Source organism: Sus scrofa, chromosome 14 (assembly GCF_054392235.1).
Source record: "Sus scrofa isolate SSC_HxYL_T2T_F1_AM1 chromosome 14, Sscrofa_HxYL_maternal_Yorkshire_Landrace_v2.0, whole genome shotgun sequence".
Taxonomy (NCBI): Eukaryota; Metazoa; Chordata; class Mammalia; order Artiodactyla; family Suidae; genus Sus; species Sus scrofa.
The window spans coordinates 8,187,892-8,206,721 of record NC_139396.1 but is presented as its reverse complement, the minus strand read 5'-3'; positions in this window follow the sequence as shown (position 1 = coordinate 8,206,721).

Genomic DNA, 18,830 nt, shown 5'->3' with positions numbered 1-18,830 from the left:
GAAGGAAAACCGAGTGAATTTGTTGCCAGTGGATCTAATCTGAAAATTCCTAAAGGATCTTCTTGAGACAGAAGGGGAATGATAATAGAAAGAAGCATGGAATATCAAGAGTGAAAAAGAGGAATATCCAGGGTTGGTATTTGATGAGGATAAAATTATTCTCCACTGAGGTTTTTCTTTCTCTTTCTTTTTTCTTTCTTTCTTTCTTTTTTTTTTTTTTTTTTTTTTTTTTGTCTTTTTGTCTTTTCTAGGGCTGCTTCCCGTGGTGTATGGAGATTCCCAGGCTACAGGTCAAATGAGAGCTGTAGCCACTGGCCTATGCCAGAGCCACAGCAATGCCAGAGCTGAGCCACATCTGCAACCTACACCACAGCTCACAGCAATGCCAGATCCTTAAGCCACATGAGCAAGGCCAGGGATCGAACCCACAACCTCATGGTTCCTAGTCATATTCATTAATCACTGCACCACAACGGGAACTCCTCCACTGAGGTTTTAAAAATGATGTTTGATGTTTCAAAACAAAAAACTACTGTGGTATTTGAAGTGGTTCTCAATGTATTTGCAAACAATATTTAAAACAAAGTCAGAAACTACTAAAAAAAATGAGGTGTACATGGGCCAACTGAAAGAGCTTCCAATGGCCAAAGTGAAGCAATTTGACCAAGAAAATAAGTAATATAGTAGTAGTTTATAACCCAAAGTATAAAATAAATGGCTATGAATCCCTATTAATAAATAAATGACTAAATTAATAATTCAGACAATCAATAAGGAATAATAAAAATATTTTGTACAGAAGAATTCCAAATAACTTATGTAGGTACTCTGTTCTCAGGACGTGCAGCACAATTTCCTGCTTTTAACTGTAGACTGATTATCATGTCTTATTGTTAAAAAGGACAATATAGAAAGGGAATAAAAAAACAGTGGAAAAATCTAACAGGAGTCAAGGTCAACAACACAAGTGCTAAGTCCTTCCTAGAGTATGTGTATCATTGATATGTGAAGAGAATGGCACTTTACCTCTGTGATCTTCTCCCCAAAGTCCATAAACTGCATCTAATCATGAAGAAACATCAGGCATATTCCAAGTGGGGGACATTCTACAACCTAAGTGACCAGCATCCTCAAAACTGTCAAGGTCATCAAAAAAAAGGTGTCTGAGAAATTGTCACAGCCCAAGAGGGGCCTAAGGAGACATGACAACTAAAAGTAACTTGGTATCATAAATGGAATACTAGAACAGAAAAAACACATGAGGTGAAAACTAAGGAAGTTTGAATAAAAAGTATGGATTTTAAAGTATGGACTTCAGGAATTCCATACTTTAAATTGGCTTAGTGGGTTATGAATCCGACAGGGTCCATGAAGATGTGGGATCTATCCCTGGCCTTGCTCAGTGGATTAAGGATCAGAATGTAGCATCACTGCAAGCTGCAGCATGGGTTGCCATTGTGGCTGGAATCCAGCATTGCTGTTGCTGTGGCTGTGGCATAGGCTGGCAGCTGCAGCTCCGATTCGACCCCTAGCCTGGGAACTTTCTAGAGGCCCTAAAATATATATTTTTAAAACAGAAAGTATATACACATTTTTGTTTGTTGTGGTTGTTTTTTTGTTTTTTTTTTTTTTCCCCAGGGCCATACTCGCAGCATATGGAGGTTCTCAGGCTAGGGGTCGAATGGCAACTATACCTGCCAGCTCACACCACAGCCACAGCAATGCAGGATCAAAGCCACATCTGAGACCTACAACACAGCTCATGGCAACGCTGGATCCTTAACCCACTGAACAAGCTCAAGGCTCAAACCTGTCTCCTCTTGGATGTTGTTCAGTGGACCCTGAGCCATGATTGGAACTCCTTTTTTTCTTTCTTTTTTCCTTTTTTTTTTTTTGAGAGAGAGAGAGAGGGAGAATATGAACATGAGTGCATACCAAGGGAAAAAGAGTAAGAATGAGAATCTAACAGGATATAAACCTGGGTTTCAGGGAGTTCCCATTGTGGCACAGCAGAACCAAATCCAGCTAGTATCCATGAGGATTCGGGTTCTATCCTTGGCTTTGCTCACTGGGTGGAGGATCCAGTGTTGCCGAGAGCTGTGGTGTATGTCAAAGATATGGCTCAGATCTTGCGTCGCTGAATAGTGTCTGAGCGAGACAGACTGAGCGAGGTATTGAAGAGGCAAGAATGCTGAAGAAGCTTTGAAGTATGCTCATGGCAATGACCTAGGCTCATAGCAATGATCTTGGCTTTTAGGGAAGCAAAAGCTAGCACACTGGACCCTGAGGCCCAGTGATGCACCACCATGGCCTCTGATTTTATTTGCAATGTCTTGGGCACACAGTATGCAGGAGCGTTTTAGAACTGGCTGAGTCACTGGAAACAGAAATCAAGGAGGCAGTCACAGTACTCGATACTAGGAAGGGGAGGTGCCTTCCACCTTCCTCGGTCCTGTAGTATTGCTACTTCTCCTCTGCAGAGAAAACATAGCCTGAAGTGTGACAAGTTCTAGCAGGTGTGAGAAGGCTCCCCGCCTTCTTTAGCCCTCTGTGATTTGGAACTGCTCATTCTAGCCTTCACATGGAGTGTATGGTCTATATCAGGTTTTAGGATTTCATTATATTTTCTTGCCTTATTCTCAAATTATTTCTCTTTCCTTTATAATTATTTAAAAGTCCACCAGTTGGCTTCTCTAACCATTACAATTTGAGAGATGAGACCCTGTCTTCTCCCATAGGACTCAGCCTTACACTATCTCAGGGACCCGAGAGGCCAGGCCTCCTTCTCTATGCCTGGTTCACATCCTTCTGGTTGAATTCAAGCAGTGAGAGGACACATTTTCCTTTTGAAAAACAAAGTTGGCTGTGGACACACTCTGCAAGTGTACGTTTTCAACTTAGAGCTCTGTGCTCTTTGTTAAAAGCCCCCTTTGGGTTAATTATAAAGTGCCTAAATTATATTTGATTATTTCAGGAGAAAAATATGCACTAGGACAGTGTGTCTGTGCCTGCAAATCCACTGACTGACATTCCATTCTCTACATTTCACTTTTTCTCAAGAAATGTCCTAACTACATGTGTCATTCAAACAAACCAGTTGTGAGAGGCATTGGGAGAAAGCATGGAGCCCTTTCTAGGTTTCTGGGCTAAAATGTACTTTAAAATAGCCCCTCCACTCCTATAACTATCTCTTCCACCCCTGTGCATGTATGAGACCTTCCCTTATGAGATTCCATACTCATGAAAATATGGATAGGATGAAACCAACATGGGAGTACCATCCTGCATTGTGGCTCTACCACGTGGTTTGTGGAAGGAGAAACTGGCCTTTCATGGTTGCTGCATCTCATCCACTTTTCCCAGAATGGCTCCTGCTGCCTGAGTTGGTGACGGTAGGACTGGGCATCTTCCATCCCACCCTCTCCCTCAGGTCCTTTGTGGAACTGCTGCAAATCCACCCAAGATGGCATGTCTTCCCTTGGCATCTGTTCTGCAGCTGGGACAATCTCCATGGCATAACACAAAGGGCGATGTGGTTCATGTTGGAAAGCTCTTGAAGTTGAAAACTGCTTTAACAGGCCAAATCCTGGAAACTTGTTTATGAAATGTCCTCATAACTCTTCACGAAGCTGCACTGGGTACATCAACCCTCTATGGCTTGGAGGCAACTGTGAGATGTGAGGACACTCAGGAGGAAATGTCCATTTGTTTTCCAAGTTAGTTTAGCACAAGATCACTGTCACCCAAGCAATGGAACATGTTGCTATGGGAACTGCAAAGATGATAATGCTGCTTCAAAAGGTTGACAATTGGAAAAGCCTCTTTTTTTATGTCATGCCCATGGGATGCACATTTTGCTTAGATCATTACTGTTTAAAGTTTGTCCATATAAATTATTTGGGAGCAAGTAATTTGTGACTCTTAAAATACTTAGAATATTGAAATTTGGGGAAAAGTATTACCATCTAGGTGCATTAAAATCGCTTGTGTGCTGCAACTCTCACAGGCCTGATGGAGTCAAGTTGTTATCAGGAAGATATAAAAATCTCCCTGCAAAGCCATGTGGAATGGCCCATCTCATTCATGTCTTATCCTGGATTCAGGCCACTGATGAATGGTTAATGCACAGAGTCTTGGTGCATTTCTTTTTTCACTTTCGTCTCCTGAAATTTCCTGCTTTCACAATATAGGTTACAGAACCATGACAGTCTCTTCATGAAACCATGACTGGAGCCACATGCCATATGCCCCCATGCATGTTTGTATCATTACACGGACATGGATGAGTGCATATTTATGTATGAGTGCATGGGTATATACATACCTATTCAGTCCTCATTGTCATGTGGTTGGGGTCTGTAGTCACCACAAACATGGAATCAGTGAACACTGAACCACTGCGCCCATGGGAAATTCAGGGTTAGGTTCCTGCCAGCCTCTGGTCACACCTTTTTGTCTCTTGATAAATACAAAAGCTTATTTTATGTGTGTTTCTGTTTAAAGACACCTTGTTTAATATACACTGTTGTTTCATTGGCACTGAACTCACAGCCAATTGCACTGTAATCCTATGTGTAAACAAAATGTATCTAACCAATGTATTTTCCCCCATAAAGTCCTAGACAACACTTCAGCACCGAACATGGGGGCCATTTGAAAGAGTTAAATCACACACACACACACACCACAAAAATGTGGGGAAATGTGGCACTAAATAGACCAGAGAAGGGGCATTTGCTTACAGTATGAGTGGAAACAGGAAGGCAGAGTTTTGCTTTGTTCAGCCTCAGCTGGAAATGTATTTGTAGGTAGATGAATTTTTCTCTTCTCTGCGTGTGTCCACATGTGAGCAAAAGCACCCCAAGCCCTGACTTGGGGTGACAAATACATTTTTAGTGAATAGGTGAATTCTCTGATATGGAATCTGTGACTAATGAGAACCAACTGTATGTGTATATATATAAAATCAATAACATCTTCCCACCAGATGGAAGATCCAGTGGTGAACCATGTGGAAGCCAGGGCAGACCTCTGCCAGCCAGAACATACTGTACACTTCCTGTCCCTTGAGCACTTCCTTCTTCTGAGCACTCTGGGAATGAGCTCCCCACTCCCTGGCTCCTCAAGCCCTGGCTTTTATCCTCCTCGCAAGGCACCTACAGTGTGTGTTGGAGTGATGCTTTCTCCAGGTGCATGACCTGTTATCCTTTTAGGCTGTGCAGATGTGGAGGGTGAGCCAGGGCCCCATGTTCAGGGCAGTTATCCACAGCTGGTGGGTGAGCCACGTGTGAGAAGATCTGCAATACGGAAATGCTTGCGTCAGGAGACTGGAGGTGGGCAAGGCTCATCTGGAAGATATTATTGGCCTGTCTCCCTTCCATGGCTTTCTTTTTGTCTGGTTTACTGGCTGCCCCAGCCATCATGCAGATGACAGAGGAATGAATTAGCAGTCTAGAGACTGTGCCAGGTCTTGCCTGTACAACCAGGTAGGAGTTGCTCTTCATGTCCTCATCTGTAGAACAAGGTCATTTGTTTAGGGAAATCCTATGGTTCTAAAGTCCTTTTTGAAAAAAAAGAATTAATAATGTCATTCTGAGAAACTCAGATGGAATTGTGTAACAAGGTACTTGCATGCCATTTCAGAAACCCTGTTGTGTGTGTGTGTGTTTTTTTTTTCCCCCTTAGGGCTGCATCCATGGCATATGGAGGTTCCCAGGCTAGGGGTTGCATCAGAGCTGTAGCCACCAGCCTACACCACAGCCACGGCAATGAGGGATGCAAGCCACATCTGCAGCCTACACCACAGCTCACAGCAATGCTGGAACCTTAACCCACTGAGGGAGGTCAGGAACCCAACTTGTGTCCTCAGCGATGCTAGTCAGATTCATTTCCACTGAGCCACGTTGGGAACTTCAGGAGCCCTGTTCTTTATGAAAGTATTCAGGAGATAATGCAATATGTGCTTTATATCTTCTCCACTTCAAAGCTGACTCATTTGCATAAAAACTTTTTGGATGGTTTTTATGAATGTTTTGGGTTTTCAGAGTTAAAAGAATTTTTGAGTTGTGATAGCATCACAACCCCTAAAAATTGTTTAATAGCATCAAGATTAGGTAGGCCGTTTTGTTTGGGATTTTAGTAACTGAGAAAGTATAGGTTGTTAGCAGCACTCTGGAGCATGTACTACCCGTAGCACACGCTGTTAGTCACTAAAATTATACTGGTTCTAGACACAACAGGATTCCCATTTTTCAGTTGATGAAACCAAGGTTCAGAATGGCTAGGATGTCGGATACACTCTTCAAATCCAAGTATCCAGGTCCCATAACCTACATTCTTTTCCTTTGGCTTTGCAAAGTATAACACTCTAAATGTACATTAGATTTTATCGGCCAAATGTGGAAATTATGTTTTGCAATTTTTAGCTCCAGTGTAGTTACAAGATCTAGTATATGGGAATAAAGACATTGAGGAAGTAGACTTATTTTACTAGGAACCAACACCTCATCCCTTTTGCAGAACAAAATTAGACTTAAAGAAAACACCCAAGATGTTATTAAAAGAAACTTTCAAATATAGTTTTATATAATTCTGGTAGTATTGCTTTTAAGCTGGTAGATGCTATATATGTTAGTTGCCTTGTGCATCTACCAAGCGAAAAGCACTGTACTTAGCAAAATTGTCAGCAATTTATTTAGATGCCCTTTGACTCTCTGGTGAGCAATGAAAACATTCCCATCTACTCCTCAGGGAGAGTCTGAATGTAAACACATCATTCCTTCTGTTCAGCTCCTGGGCACCCTCTCTACCTTTCTGAGTCTTCTGTCCAAGTTGGTTACCTTGTCACCAACATCCCACTCATGAAAGGGTCAGCACTTCCCTGAAGACTGCTCACCATTGGTCACTTTTCTCTCCTCTCCCAATCAGGACTGTCTTGTCACATCACATCACATCACCTTTCACTCACCAAGTGTTTATGGAGCATTCAGCTCACGCCAGACACTATTCGAGGTACTGGGAACACAGCAAAGAGGACAGGAGAGTAAAATCCCTGCTTGGGGCTTACATTCTAGTGGAGAAAAGAGAAAACAAACAAGAGACGGGGACCGAGTGTTGCTGGTGGACCTGGCAGTGTGCTCCAGAGAGGGACCAGGAGGAGGAAAGGACACCTGAGTGGATGAGACTGAAGCTGGGGACCAGTGAGGGAGGGGTGGGAACAGTGTGGTTGTGGGGGACAGAGGACAAGGTGGAAGAGGCCTGGAGGGAGCAGGTGCAGGGAGGGACTGCAGGTGGCAGGTATATGGAGGGACTGTGAGCGGCCAGAGGCCCCGGGATGGTGGCCTAGGTGGGACCTGGCCAGCAGTGGGGAGCAGAGGGTAACCACTGTGGGTAGAGCTGGGGATGGGCCAAGGGAGCTGGACACGGTAGCTTCCAGCAGTAGGCACAGAGACCAGGTGGAGGCTGTGTTCCTGACACTTTCCAGTTGGGCTGCATCAAGGGTCCAACTGCCCCTGTGGCTCCTGCCCAGGGAAGGAAAGGAAAGCATTCTCCATCATCGAAGACAGGGGGCTGTGAGCTCCAAGCACGCACTCTGCAGCCAGGCGGGCCTGGGAGCTTCACAGGGTCTCCTCAGTCCATGGGGGGGTTGAGGTGCCAAGGCAGGCGCTGGGGCTCGGCGGGGGGCCGCAGAGCCTCTGCAGGCGGCGTGGGGTGGCAGGGGGGGGGGGAAGAGCCTCGGAAGGCCACACGGGGGAAGACGGGGCCTTAGCAGGCCCTGTGCGGGGGGGTGGGGGGGGAATCCCCCCTCGGTGGCCTGCGGAGAGGCAGGGCCTCGGCAGGCCGTGACCTGGGGGGGCGGGGCCTCGGCAGGCAGCGCGCGGGGAGGCGGGACTTCGGCAGGCCGCGCGCTGACAGCGGGGGCCTCGGCAGGCCGCGTGCCAGGGAGGCGGGGCCTCGGCAGGCCCTCTGCCGGCGGGGGGGCAGGGCCTTGGTAGGCTATGTGACTGGGGGGCGCGGCTTCTGCGGGCTGAGCGGGGGAGGCGGGGCCTCGGCAGGCCGTTTCCTGGGGGGGCGGGGCCTCGGCAGGCCGCGCGCGGGGAGGCGGGGCTTCGGCAGGTCGCTCTCTGATAGGTGGGGCAGGCCATATGCCAGGTGGGCGGGGCCTCGGCAGGCCCTCTGCCGGGGGGCGTGGCCTCGGCGGGCTATGAGACTGGGGGGCGCGGCTTCGGCAGGCCGAGTGGGGGAGGCGGGGCCTCGGCAGCCCGTTTCCTGGGGGGGGCGTGGCCTCGGCAGGCCACGCGCGGGGAGGCGGTGCTTCGACGAGCAGCGCGCGGACAGGGGGTCCGTGGCAGGCCGCGTGTCAGGGAGGCGGAGCCTCGCCAGGCCGTGTGCCAGGGGAGCTGGGCCTCGGCAGGGCCTGTGCTGGGGGGGCGGGGCCTCGGCAGGCCGCGGGCTGACGGGGGGGGGGGGGGGGGTCCTCGGCAGGCCGCGGGAGGCGGGGGCACACGGCTCACACCCAACCCCAGGCACAGCCGAGTTCACAGTCCGCTGCCATCTTGAATCGCGGTGTTGCTCTTAGTTTCCTCAGGAACCGTTTTTTAACGGCTGGCGCAGCTGCTTCCCTAACTGGGGTCTGCAGTGCAGGCGTGGTGTCTCTGCACTGCGCCCTGCAAGCAACTGAAACCCGGCCAAGCACAAAGGAAAAGAAAAGGTAGACTTTGCTTTATTTCCCAGACTGTACTTTGATGAGCAGGGAATTGTTAATGGGCTTTGTAGGTGACAGTTGAACTGCTGAGGAGAAGGAGGCCTGAGGAGGGGGGCAGAGGAGTCCAGGGCGCCAGAAGAGCCAGTGGGGAGCAGGTGGTGGTGCTGAGGGAGTGAGGGGGCGGTGGGGAAGACGGAGATGAGATGTGAGGGTGGTGGTGAGATGGGAGGGTGGTGATGAGGTGGGAGGATGGCGATGAGATGGGATGGTGACAGCTGTGATGAAGTGGGAGGTCGGTAATGAGGTGGGAATAAGGCGGGGTGGATGGTGATGAGGTGAGAGGACAGCTAGAGGAAGTGGAGAAGGGGCTGACTGCAGGGCCAGCAGTGAGAGGGCTGTCACACAGCGCAGGAATCTTGACAGGCATCCAGCTTGAGAGGAAAGCCTTCAGGAAGGAGGGGCGTTGGGTGTCATTCAGATGGGCCCAGTTATGGTAGATTGAGGACGTTATCAGCGCTACTAAATATCAAATAGACAACCTATCAGCATCTTGTACGAACCTGTAATGGAAACGAATCTGGAAAAGACTAGATATACACATGCAGGGGTATAATGGAATCACTTTTCTGCACACCTGACACACAACATTGGAAATCCACTCTACTTCAATAAAAAAGTTATTCAGGAGGGGACAGGAGCAGAGTAATAATTAGATTATTGTGGTGACAGTCGCCAACTTCCAGCCCCCTTTGGTGCTGGGCTCCTCCTTCGTCCTCTCACAGGTGCGAATGCCTCTGACCCTCTGCCCAGACGTGACTCTTGCTAGAATGTCCATGTAAGAGGGGCTGTGACTCTTTAAAAGGAATTTTTCCCAGGTGGGGTCCCCAGGGTCCCAGGCCTGGCTTGCCAAGAGTGGTCATGAGGGGCCAACTCTCACAAAAGCCCTGGGACTGAGAAGGCCTGCATCAGCTTCCACTTGGAGCCATGGAGGTGGCCAGTTACAAATGCCTTTTTAATGTTGCTCCCAACACTCTGTAACATATCAGGCCATTGTTTCAGGTAATTTTATCTTGAGGCCACTTTCCATTTTATTTCATATTTTCCTGAAGGGGTATTGTCCTTGTCAAGCAGACAGGAGCTGACGAGGTGAGGGATCGTAACAATGTGTTATAACTTTGTAAAATTTCTCACCCAGCTCCCTCCCATCATCAACTCAAGACCTAAGATACCGGAAAAGCATCTCTTCTCTCCTCCTTTTTCTTCCTCTGGCTGGTCCTGACCAGAGGGCCCTAGTGAGAGCGGCTCCTGATAATGTCAGGATCTTCTTCGGAACCTGCAGCATAATTCATTTTCCCCGGAATGGATGTGGAGCCTCCCCGTGCTTCCAAATTGGGCTGCACCAACTCTGAGACTTCTGTGTTCCATTTTCTCAACGCTCCAATGAATTGTCAAGACAAAGCTTTGTGTCAAGATAGAGAAGCATCTTTTTCCAGGCCTGCATTTCTGGCTGGGAAACAGGAGCCCAAATCCTAAATGTGTCTATTTGGTCAGCTTACAGTCCAAACAGCGATTTTGGAAATGCGGAGTTTGCAGAGCCTGATGCCTCTCCTGCAGTTTAAATCTGCACAGTTGTCACCAGTTACAGACTATGGCAGATGGCTTGCAGTGTGTAGAGGAGGACGATGGACAAGGAATCAAAGAGAGAAAAGAGCAGCGCATGTCCTGGTTCAGCTCCTCCAAGTTGCTATTAAAAGTGCATAATTTCACCAGACTCTAGCCTCAAAAATCCATGGTCAATTAAAAGCTGTCTCCGGTCAATGGGTTGTGACACAGAGTTTCTATGTTCTAGGGACACCTTCTACCCTTTAGACAGACTGCCTTTCGCCCTGAAAAATGGCATCCAAAGCCCCACTGTCAGCTAACAAGTGTGTAACTTGCATTGGGGGCACCTTCAGGTTTCATGGCATTTCCTGTCTCTTCACCATGTATAGGCTGTGCGTTAAAACTTCCGAAATCCCCTTTTCTGTTCTCAAGGGTTCCCACACCCCAGATGATGATGGAATCCGCAATTATAATAAGCAACTTCCAAACAAAATTGAGGGTCCTGCATTCCTTACAACCATTGCTCTTTTCCCTATACTTCTTCAAACTGGCCCAAGACATTTTAAGGCTGCTGTCTTTGGCTTCTGTGCAGAAAAGAGTGCCTCCTTGTTTCTTCATCTGCTGAAGATGGACCTAGTCCCTTCTCATTTCTTAACCTAAGCTGTGAACCTTTTGCTAATGACGATTTGTAGTCTGAGCTCTCTGGGGTCCAGAGAGAGCTCTGCAGGTGCCTGTCAAATGCTCCACCTGAGAAAGACCAAGCCAAGCTAAATCAAGCACCATGGCTTGACTCAGCTTTCCAAGTTCTGCAGCAGAACAGCAACCCCCCACCCCCACCAGGAACAGAACCTCCCATCAACAGCTTCCTCGCTCCCCCTGGGTTTCTCCCAGTAATTTTTTGAAGATTGCCCGGGGCTGCCAGCCTCATCTGCCTTTTCACTTGGCTCGTTCCTCCTCTCCCAGCTATTTGCTAAAATACAGGGCTTCCTCCCCCTCTTGTTAGAACAAAACTTGCTAGGAAGTTGACCCTAGTCTTCTGAGGATTCCTCGTGTTGTCCCAAACCTGTCAGGTAATTTGTAAGTTTGTTAGTTTAAGTGGCAGAGCTAAAGGCTTTTCTCTAACCAACTGACTGGTTGGTTTCCCCTCTGCCTCTGAGCAAGCTTCATTCTAGAGTCAGAGATGTCCAGGCACAGCCTTCTGAGTACACTCTCCTCTTGACTTTGAAATCTTCACTGGGCTTTGCCTGCATCTATGCTGGACGATGAGCCTCGGCAACACATGAGGACTTCCATGCCTCACTGGTCAGCACCACTGTGCTGCTGGGATGGAGCCTCCATCCTCCATTCCTATATCCATGCCTACTTTTCAGGCTCACTGGTGAAGAAATAGGATGAGGAAGCAGGAAAGGATCAGAGGCAAGGAGCATGGTCTCACTGACAGTCCATAAGCCTGAATATCTGAGTTTCAGCTCCTTTTATGCAGGTTTCACAGCTGAGAAACTGAGCCCACCCAATCCTCATTCTGTCTTCACACCACAAGGCTGGCATGGGCAGAGTGCCATCAGGAGAGAACACAGCTCCCACCATGGAGAACCCCTCTAAACTTGCTTGCACCAAAGTCTAGTTCCAACAGCATGTGGCCTGTGGAAAATGCAGCTGCGGTCAGTAACTGAGGCTCTCAGACAGCCTTGCCCTTGCATCCTAGCTCCTGGCACATGCTCCTTCCTGATTCGCCTACCATGAAGCACGTGACCCCTCTGATGAAACACATATGTGATGACTGACGTCCTGGGTCCCTCCCCATGAGACATAGGCCCCTGCAGTCACTGGACCACAGTTCTCCCCCACCGAAGGACCCTGCAGGCCATGGAGCACCATGGCTTACAGCAGGGTTTTGGCCCCCATCACTAATGTCATCCCACTAAGTATGTGCCAAGAAGACTCTTGTTAAGCCTAGAACCTAATTTGATATGTGGAAGATCCATCTTCACATAAGACCTCAGACTGGTGACAGTTTGGTTTACAGAGAGAGGGTCACAGTCCCAGAGGAGAGATCTACCCAGCAAGGGTGCTCAATGAGGAAGACAGAGCTTTATCCCCTTATTCCTGCAGCATCCACCCTTGACCTTCATGGTTCACATTGGCCTCAGGCTTTCTCCCAGGGTTGAAGTGAGTGTGTGGGTGTTGTTCTGTACCTCTCCTAGGTCTTAATTATACAGCCAGCACTCAGCCTCCTCCCACACTCTGGCCCCTCAATCAGCCCTGGACACCTAATGTGGTTATGACAGACATGCAGCTGCTGTGACAGCCCCTGCCAAGTGACAAGACCAGCCTTCCCAGTGAGTCCACTCAGGACCTGAGGAATTGCTCAGCTGGCTTTCTACCTCCAGCAGCACTCAGTCAGGTGATGGTCCTTCCTCACCCAGCAGAGCCAGGCTCTCCTGGACAGTTAACATGGAATTTGGAGGGAATCTTGTGCCTCAAAGAGCATCACTCTTCTGGGGAGAGAAGAGGAATGCATGTGACAATATTAAAGCCAAGGCTGTGTGGTGAAAGTTTAATAGAACAAATATATGGCTGGCTGGCTGAAGAATGATAAAATCACTCTGATGATGAGGACTTTACTGCACTGGTTTCCAGACCCTTGTTTGCTAAATAAATTTATTTACTTGGACTCCAAGCTACTGGGTGGCCTTGGTCAAATGACTCCACTTCTTCCAGCCATTGTTTCTTCATTGTAATCTGAGAGGATGGGGCTCTGTGAGTGGTTCTTGGAGTGTCCTCATACTGGAGGAGGAAGTCTTATGTTTGTGGAGCTTAAATACTCTTTACCAGTCATTGAGCATGTTTTCAGGGAGTACAGAGTTGACCCTAGTCTTGCTGCTCTGGTGCTGGTGGCAGGAAGCCATTGTTGCTGCCTTCCAGGACATTGTTGTCCGATGGGGAATGTGTGATGGGCTCTTTCTAAATCCCCTGACCAGCCCCTCCCCCTGGTCAAATAAATTCCAAAACTATTTTAAGAAACCTCTGAAAGACTGAGATGAAAGTATTGTACTGTAGATGTCCCCCAGATGACTCACTTATTGGTTGATGAATTTTATAATGTGTGTTGTGATTAGATTTATTCTAAGATCATAAGTCCTTTCTTATGAAATGTACATGCAGCTAGCACCCATGTCTGCATTATTCTCTGGGACTTGAGTAAGAATCTTGTTTGAAAGTCACTGCTATCAGGAAGCAAAGTGTTTGGGGTGTGTGCAGCCTGAGCGTGGCCAAGAGTTGAGTCCCTCTGGTTCTTACAGCTCTACCAGATAACCTGCTGTCACATAACCTACTGGGATGTTTCATCCATGTAGAGTATGTCAGCAGCTGTCCAGTGGGGCCTAGAGAAGCTCAGTTCAGAAAGGAGTGTGGAGGAAGGGATCGCTAAGGTGGGTATGGGGTCCAGAACAGGGCTCTGTGAGGGGAACCCAGGAAAGGTGTCTGTGTCAAGACTGATCACCCCACAGCACCATTGGATTGATTGAGGGAGGGAGAGTGTGATATGAGAAATAGCAAACTCAGGATTGCTTTGGCGATTCTGGGTCTTTTGTGGATCCATATAAATGTTTGAATTGTTTGCTCTAGTTCTGTGAAAAATGTCATGGGTAATTGGATAGGGATTGCAGTGAATCTGTAGATTGCTTTGGGTAGTATGGCCATTTTTACAATATTGATTTTCCCAATCCAGGAACATGGAATATCTTTCCATTTCTTTACATCCTCTTTGATTTCTTTGATTAAACTTTTATAGTTCTCGGCATATACGTCCTTTACCTCCTTGGTCAGGTGTATTCCAGGTATTTGATTTTGTGAGGTGCAATTTTAAAAGGTATCATAAGCAATCCTGAGAGACAAAAACCAAGCATGGGGCGTAACTCTCCCAGACTTCAAGAAATACTACAAAGCCACAGTCATCAAAAGAGTATGGTACTGGTATCAAAACAGACAGACAGACCAAAAGAACAGAAGAGAGAATCCAGAAATAAACCCTGACACCTGTGGTCAATTAATCTTTGACAAGGGAGGCAAGAACATAAAATGGGAACAAGAAAGTCTATTCAGCAAGCATTGCTGGGAAACCTGGACAGCTGCATGCAAAGCAATGAAACTAGAACACACCCTCACACCATGCACAAAAATAAACTCCAAATGGCTAAAAGACTTAAATATGAGACAGGACACCATCAATCTCCTAGAATAAAACACAGGCAAAACACTCTCTGACATCCACATCATGAATATTTTCTCAGGTCAGTCTCCCAAAGCAATAGAAATTAGAGCAAAAATAAGCCCATGGGACCTAATCAAACTGAAAAGCTTTTGCACAGCAAAGGAAACCCAAAAGAAAACAAAAAGACAGCTTACAGAATGGGAGAAAATAGTTTCAAATGATGCAACTGACAAGGGCTTAATCTCTAGAGTATATAAACAACATATACAACCCAACAGCAAAAAAAGGCATTCAATCAATGGAAAAATGGGCAAAAGACCTGAATAGACATTTCTCCAAAGAAGATATACAGATGGCCAACAAACACTTGAAAAAATGCTCAACATCGCTGATTAGAAGAGAAATGCAAATCAAAACTACCATGAGATACCACCTCACACCAGTCAGAATGGCCCTCATTAATAAATCCACAAATAACAAGTGCTGGAGGGGCTGTGGAGAAAAGGGAACCCTCCTGCCCTGTTGGTGGGCATGTAAACTGGTACAACCACTATGGAGAACAGTTTGGAGATACCTTAGAAATCTATACATAGAACTTCCATATGACCCCACAATCCCACTCTTGGGCATCTATCCGGACAAAACTCTACTTAAAAGAGACACATGCACCCGCACGCTCATTGCAGCACTATTCACAATAGCCAGGACATGGAAACAACCCAAATGTCCATCGACAGATGATTGGATTCGGAAGAGGTGGTATATATACACAATGGAATACTACTCAGCCATAAAAAAGGATGACATAATGCCATGTGCAGCAACATGGATGGAACTAGAGAATCTCATCCTGAGTGCAATGAGCCAGAAAGACAAAGACAAATACCATATGATATCACTTATAACTGGAATCTAATATCCAGCACAAATGAACATCTCCTCAGAAGAGAATATCATGGACTTCGTGGATAGACTTGAGGCTGCCTGATGGGAGGGGGAGGGAGTGGGAGGGATCGGGAGCATGGGCTTATCAGACACAACTTAGAATAGATTTACAAGGAGATCCTGCTAAATAGCATTGAGAACTTTGTCTAGAAACTCATGTTGCAACAGAACAAAGGGTGGAGGAAAAAATGTAATTGTAATGTATACATGTAAGGATAACCGGACCCCCTTGCTGTACAGTGGGAAAATAAAAAAATTAAAAAAAAAAGAAATAGCAAACTCAAGGGGTTCCTTTTGTGGCACAGTGGAAGCAAATATGAATGGTATCCATGAAGATGCAGGGTTGATCCCTGGCCTCACTAAATGGGTCAGAGATCTGGCATTGCCGTGAGCTCTTCTGTAGTTCATAGACATGGCTTGGATACCTCATTGCTGTGGCTGTGGCTGTGATGAGCAGCTGTAGCTCTGATTAGACCCATAGCCTGGGACCTCCCCCATGCTGCAAGTGCAGCTGTAAAAAGCAAAAGACAGAAAAATAGCAAACTTGGTATATGAGATACACACATATATATTTTAGATTTCTTACATGTATAGCCATGGCACTGACAGTTGATAAAATGGGTTCGTTGATAAAAATCATAGGTATTGGCAAGATTCTTATGTTTTTTAAAGAGATTAATACATATAAAAGACTAGAACTGTTAAGGAATGAATGGCTTAAGAATAACAATTAATTTCCTAGTTGTGAAAACAGCCTCTCTGCCTAGATTCTGTAGGCATGAGTAGAATAAAATGTCAAGTTTTGGGGGGCGGTTTTTGGCTCTACCTGCTGCATAGAGAAAGAGGCCAGGGACTGAATCCCACCTAAGCTGGAACTGTGGAAATGCCACATCCTTAACCTGCTGCACCCCAGTGGGAACTCCACAAGATGTCATTCCTTACAAATTTTCTAAAATTTAATCTTTTCCCCATTTCAAAGTACTCTCCTCTATTGGTTGAAATTAGTAAGTTTTTTTATAAAGTTGAATAGCAAGAGGACACTGGCTATACACACGTTCCAAGTGGCTTGTCTCCCTTCTAGAAACAACCAACCTGCCTGCTGCCATCCTACTTCCCCAACCAGAGCAAGTTCTCTAAAACCACCTCCAAGCAGCTGTCCTCCCCAGGGCAGGCTCAGGTTTCTATAGGCCCCCAGGCTTCCCAGGGGAGATGACCCTGGGGTGCAGTGCTCTCACCTTCCTCTCCTTCAGTCCAACTTCATGTCCACAGTGAAGTATCACAATGGAAACCCAGGGATTTGAGGGAGGCCCTTTCTCTTGGAAAACAGCCCCTGTCTAGAGGCTTACTGCCTTCTGAAGCCATTCCCACAGGCATGGGCCTGGACCACCACGGGCTGGTGGCCTCAACGTGGACAGTCAAGAGCAGGACCCAGCGAGGGACCTGCCCCAACAGATGCTCAGGACGCAAGTAAAGGAGCCCAAGTTTGAATCTCAACAGTAGAATGCGGGCCTCCAGTCATTCTGCAGTGGGGGAGGGGCTGAGGGCAGGTGAGCCTGGGTGGGGGTGGGGTGCCATTCCATGCTGGCCTCTACAGGGAGGCAAGAACCAGACGTTTCTTCCACCTTATGCAGGGGCCAGACAATTGTCAAGTGCCTCGTCAGGCAATGTATGTGTTGGTTTTCAGAGTCACAGCACCAAGGTTTGTCTTGATGTTCCCTTTCCCTTCGTTATTCATCAACTTGTTTGTTGTCTTTCAACCCCCTCAGCTTCCGTCCTGGCTCTTGGCTTCCTTCCCCAGAGGCCAGACTTTCTGAACAAAATTCACCTTTTATCATCTGATAACCACTTGGGTTTTCATGGCCACCTGGAACCCAATGTTTATGGTTTGGCTTCTCTCAGCAGACCCACCATTTGTGATTGGTGTGTGTCCGTCTTTGCTAAGGAAGCTGTCCTTGTGTGCCAACCAGCATCCAGCAGGACCCACCTTCCTCATGTTCCCTTGTGCTGGAAAGGCCCAGCCTATCCAAAAAGCCGCTGCACAGCCCACGTGTCCAAGACCAGAGATCAGTGTGATGTGTTTCCCGTATGATGACATTGCTGGTAAGTATTGTATGTTTTACCTTTTTAATGATTGAATGTAATATTCTCCACAAAACCTCCCTTCTCAGGGTTCACAATCCACTTGTGCAAAATAGAATATGCAGTGTTGAGTCCTCCTCCCCCCTCTTTCCCCTGTCCACTCAGTCCTCGTTCCCACTGGTAATCAGTGTTACCTGTTTCATTCACATCTTTTCAGAGATCTTTTGGGCAAGGAACATTGAATGCAACCCATTTGCCTTTTCAAAAATTATTTCTTTGTCTCTGAAAATTAAAATGTGCACAGGGATGTAAAATGTTGGAGGATAATGTGAGAAAGCGATTATATATATATAATATATGTGTATATATATGTGTGTATGTATGTGTGTGTGTGTGTGTGTGTCTGTATGACAGGGTCCTTTGCTGTACAGTTGAAATAGACAAAGCATTGTAAATCAACTGCAATGGAAAACTTAACAATTATAAGGTAAGAGTTCATCTTGAAAAAAAGTAAAAAGGAAAAATAGAAAATTAAATCTTGTCTCCGTATATCTGAGTATATTATTTTTGTCACCTTCATACTGCCATTGTGGCTCCTCTGTTACTGGACTAACCTTTATTATGGGAGTTTCTACATTTTCTTGAAATTCAAGGAACTGAAAGAACAGAGTGTTCAAACCTAGGCAATATCAAAAGTAAATATCCAGCTCCATTTGAATTTTTCATTTCCTATACACAGTGCCTGCCTTTAGCCTTAACTCTGTCCTATGCAACATTTTGGACATATCTTTACTGAAAGTTCTTTCCCTATTTATCTGAAATTTACCTTTCCCTCAGCATCAGCATTTATCTGGCAAGACTAGCCAAAAAGGGTAACATATTAGGCGCTTAGTAGTGAGCAGTTCTAGAGAGGATGAGAACTTGGACTAGAACCTGAAATGTGCATTTTGGTCCAACCCAAAATAAAATGGCAAAGGGACCCCAAATCTGCAGGATGAAATGTCAATGGAAGAGGCAGGATATAGGATTGAGTGTTTGTGCTTCATGGGGTTAAGGACAGAAATAAGGGACAAGAAGACAAGTTAATGTACTAAATATCCCAGAGATCTGGGTTTTTTTTTTTTTTTGGTCTTTTATTTATTTTCCTTTTTAGGGCCAGACCTGCAACATATGTGAGTTCCAGAATAGGAGTCAAATCGGACCTAAGGCTACAGGCCTATGGACACCCACAGCAATGTGGGATGCAAGCTGTGTCTGTGACCTACAGCATAGCTCAAGGCAACACCA